A 4755-nucleotide genomic window follows, 5' to 3' on the forward strand; every position below is an offset into this window, starting at 1 on the left:
GGGGGAAAGAGAGGTAGAAATTGGTTTTATTTTCAAAAATTGGTCAATGGAATTCGTGTTGCATCAGGATCAAGCTGTTGTCAGAGCTGACAAAATGTCTCTGTACATCATCTTTTTTCCTTTTTCCTCCCCCATTGCAGCCTCAGGCCCCAGGAAGCTCGAAGGAGCTGGAAGGCGAAGAGGAGCCGCTTTTGAATGCGGCGGGGAATAGACCTGCAACTCCGGTCCTGCTCCCCCCGGCTCCAGACCCCTCGGACGCGGTCCCGGCGGGGAGGTGAGCTCCGGGCCCCCCGGTGACCCCCCAACCCTCGGGGAGAGCTGCGGGGACCTGCCGGGGAGAGCCATCTCCTCGCAGCACCAGGTGGCACTCTCCGACTGCCAACCGAGCCGAGCCCAGCCGGGAGAGCCCCGCCGGGTGACAGGGACACCCCTGGGTGCCCTCGGGGACACCCTGGCTCCCGCAGGGTGAGAGGAGGATGGGGCACATCCAGGGACCACCTCTGCAGGGGCCGAGGAGGTTTTCCATCCACCTCCGGAGCCCTGGGGCTGCTCAGCCTGGGGAGAAGGTGGCTGAGAGGGGACTCATCAATGCCGAGCAATATGGGTGGCAAGAGGATGGGACCAGCCTGGAGAAGAGGAGGCTGAGGGGAGACCTTATTGCTCTCTACAACTCCCTGAAAGGAGGGTGTAGAGAGATGGGGGTTGGTCTCTTCTCCCAAGTCACAGGCGACAGGACAAGAGGAAATGGCCTCAAGTTGCGCCAGGGGAGGTTCAGGCTGGATATTAGGAAAAAATTTTTCACTGAAAGGGTTCTCAGCCATTGGAATGGGCTGCCCAGGGAGGTGGTTGAGGCACCATCCCTGGAGGTGTTCAAAAGCCGGGTTGATGTAGTGCTGGGAGGTATGGTTTAGTGATGATGCTCCTTGTTTGTTGTGTGGGTGACTATTTTTGTCAGTTCGGTTGACGGTTGGACAAGATGATCTTTAAGGTCCCTTCCATCCTAGAAGATTCTGTGATTCTGTGACCAGACTCTTCTCAGTGATGACAGGACAAGGGACAACGGGCACAAACCAGAACACGGGAAATTCCTTTTGTTCTGGAAACTTTACTTTGAGGGTCGCAGAGCCCTGGAAGAGGCTGCCACACCAGAGATGGTGTGGGGTCTCCTTCCCTGGAGATGTTCCAAACCCACCTGGACGTGTTCCTGTCCATCCTGCTCTGGGTGACCCTGCTTTGGCAGGGGGTTGGAGTGGATGATCTCCAGAGGTCCCTTCCAGCCCATAACAGTCTGTCATTCTCTGATACAGGTTTGGTGACCCCACGCAGGGGTGGGCAAGCTCATCTCCTGCAAACCCTTGGTAGAACCAGGACGTCAACCTCTGCCCCGAGGCTGCTGGAGTGTGGGTGGCCGTGGGTTGCACAGTCTGACCACGAGCCCATGGCTCAGTCCAGCTCACCCCAGCATTGCTTAACTGTCCAGGGATGTGACTAAGGGAAAATTGCTCTCTGCTCCCCTGGCTGCCCTGGAACTGGGCTGCCCTGCTGGTCTCCAGCAGGAGGGAACTGGTCCAGCTCTCCTGGCTCTGCAGCACCCATCTCAGCAGGGTGTGATGGCTCTCCAGGGACGCTGCAGCATGGGGAGCAATTGCAACTGTGAGAAGGAGCAGCCAAACCCCCTGGTGTTGATCGGGTTTTATCCACAGAGTTTCCTCCTCTGGAGTTGCTGAGGGAGGCAAGGCGCCTTTCCCAGTCAGGCAGGGTGGGAGGATGAGGATGGTGGCAAGTGCCCAGTGCCCGGGGGGGCTGAGGCTGGAGCTGTGATGCCCCAGGTCCCTGCAGAGCACGTCTGTGGTGCCAGCACCACGGGTGTCTCCACACAGGGCTTGTCACGGCTGTGCTGTCTCTGGGCTCTGGGTGAAGAGAGAATATGAGGCTTCAGGCAAAATGCTTCTCGCATGCACCAGATATATCAAATTGATTAAAAAACCCCCAACAGATCCAGGCTTTGTTCCTATAAAAGCTATTGGAGCATGTTGGACGTTAATCAAACCGTCCCTTTGCCGTGTCCGGAGAAGCCAGCATAAACCAGCTCGTGTTTTTCAGGCATTGGAAGAGCTGTCAAGCTATAATCTGTTTAGGACAAAATAACTTATAAATACACCTTCTGATAATCTGTTGTACAAATATGGGAAGGGGGGGGGGGGTTCCTGTGACTGCGGGTGTCTATGGGAGGGCTGATAAATCTCTGGGGGGGAGTGAGTGTCATCATATGGGCTCCCAGCAAGAGGGGAGGGAAGGAGCTTCCAGACCTTCCTCCTCTTCAACTCTGTCTCCAGCGCAGAATTGCTCTGTCCAGACCATTCCCTCCAACTTTGCCCATTAGATATGAAATATTTTAATTAACAGAGCTCCCATCTCTTCCCTCCGGGAGGCATGCTGTGATCTCCCGGGTATTTTTGCTTAACAGGTAAGAAAGATACCACTTCACCTCCTGAAGCATGGGGTCCTGTGAGCACCCTGAGAAGACTCTCAGACCCTTGGTGTGTCAGCACAGAGAGCACGACCTCTCTGAGCACCAGAACCTTGGGACAACCTGCTCAAAAAGGTCTTGCAGGTCTGTGATGAAGTGGCCAAGGAGGCAACGTCTGGGGTCAGTTCCTGGCCATGAGGACACATTCCAAGTGCTATTCCAATTTGCTGCAGCGCTCGGGGTGTCTGTCTCTCTGACATATTTCTTTCTCTAACCGAGGTTTTCAGAAGAGAGAGCAGGAGAAGCCCGTGGCTGCTTTGGGAGAAGCTGGGTACTGCTGGGAGCAGGTGGAGGAGGAACCCCTGGAAAAGCCTGAGGTGAGTCTAGAAGAGAAAAAGGCCATCGGTGCACAGAGATGGGGCAACTCTCCTGGCACCACGTGCCACCGTGGTCCTCTGTGACCACAGCTGTATTTCTGCCTCCTCCACCAAGCTGCTGTGGGACCATGTGCAGGGCACTTGGGCCAATATGTTTAAAATTACAGTGCCAGGTCCATAAATCCATTTTAGAAGAGCTAGTGGCTTCTACAGGAGAAAAACCAGCATCTTTCAGTGAGGTTATTTATTAAATGAGCCTAGTTTTAAGTTTTCCCTTTGAGAAGAGAGGTTCTGCACTCCCTGCCTCAGTTTCCCCTTTCATACTAGGGCTCGCCTACCAATTCCTCCCCTCCGGAGTGCTGTATTTCTGAATGCCTCTGGAATCGGGATTGACAAGGGCTCTAGACAACTGTTTGTGGAAACCCTCTGTCCACAGGCGGAGGGAAGGCGGGGAGTTTCCAGGCCTGGCTCTGTGAGGGCAGATCCTTCTGTGGCCATCACTCCTCACGGTGTGAGCCGAGGGCAGCCGAACCCCCACACTCTCCTCCCGAGGGCAGGGACAGCCCGGGAGAGAGGAAAAAGCGACTTCCTTCGCCCCATGCACAGGAAGAGCACGTCTGGGAGGTGGGGAGGGAGGTCCTGGGGGGGCTGCTCGCCCTCACTGCCCACTGGGTACGTGGGGGTCAGCTCACAGCAGCCCATCTCCTCCCTCCTGCAGAGACCAGATGTGTTGTCTTGGCTTCAGTAGCTGCATCAGGGGGATGGGAAATTCCCAAATAGTGTTGGAAATCGGAGTGTGGAGGCAGTTTCTTTGTCTCATGCCGTGCGGGCCAGGACTTTTACCGGGTTGTTTGCTTGGTTCATTTATTCTTATTTTTTTTTCTGCTCTGGGCTCGCTCGGCAGCCACCTCGCTCTGCAGTGTGTGGGCAGGCACAGGCTCTGGGCATTTAGGACGGCACCCGGGGTTTAACAGGGGATGCTTCTCCGTCTGAACCCACCAGCCACAGTCTGATCCCCAGAGCCCACACAGTAGCTCCTTTCAGCCTCCGAGGGGGTGTCTCCAAACAGAGGCCGATTCATCAGCACGGGCGGATAACGGCAGGGACACGGCTGGCGTGGCTCCTGGAGCCCCAGTCGGGGGGAATTGCTGGTGTCCAGCTTCTCCGAGGCAGTAAATGGGGCTGGGGCTGGAGGGGTGCAAGCAGCTGGGTGCCAGTGGGGTGTTGGAGCAGCTCTGCTTCACGCTGGTGGTTGCAACACACCCAGCATGGGTCCAGCTCTTGTGGTGAGAGATGCTGGAGGTGCCCAGAGCCCCATGCCATCCTGCAGCTGCAGGTGATGGGTGGAAAAAGCCCCTTTTGGGGTCTGGCTCTGCACTGGGAGCCCCATCAGGCGGTGGGAGTGGGTGGCAGGGCTGGTGGGAAGCAGTGCTGCTCTGCATCGGACCCTGAAGTCCATCCTTTTCCTTCCCCAGATCCAGTGAGAGGTGGGGAGCAGCCCCCGATGGACCACCCTACATCGGCAGCCCCCCTGGAGGAGAGTGTGACCCTGGCCCTTCTTTTCTGCCCCCCACCCTGGTACCCGCCACTCTTAGCCCTGTCCTAAAGAGGTCCTCAGCTCCAGCTTTTTCCTCTTCTTTCCCTGACATTTCCCTTTAGTGAACATGTTTCCAGTTTTCCTTTCTCCTTTCCTGTTGCTCAGGAAGGACCCATGAGTCTCACTCCCCTGGCTGGCACAGCCTGGCTTTGCTTTGAATTATTTATATATATTTTTTTTTTCAGATTAAGCATTTAGTGTGAATAAATTGTTCTCACTTCTCCCTCTGATTATTCACTTTCCCTTATTAAAAAGTTCTGTCTTGAAACCCTTTCACCCTCTCGCTTTTTCATATTCTCCACATTAGTTAT

The 4755-nt window shown here is 55.4% G+C and overlaps 1 long non-coding RNA gene across 1 annotated transcript; it reads left to right on the forward strand.

The window, feature by feature from the left end:
• Positions 1 to 138: 138 nt before the first annotated feature.
• Positions 139 to 4755, forward strand: LOC106894766. The gene is made up of 3 exons (XR_001413306.1): positions 139 to 274; positions 2758 to 2847; positions 4323 to 4755. It is a non-coding gene; the product is annotated as an uncharacterized LOC106894766 (long non-coding RNA).

This window comes from Calidris pugnax, unplaced genomic scaffold (assembly GCF_001431845.1).
Source record: "Calidris pugnax isolate Ruff unplaced genomic scaffold, ASM143184v1 scaffold245, whole genome shotgun sequence".
In the NCBI taxonomy this organism is placed as follows: Eukaryota; Metazoa; Chordata; class Aves; order Charadriiformes; family Scolopacidae; genus Calidris; species Calidris pugnax.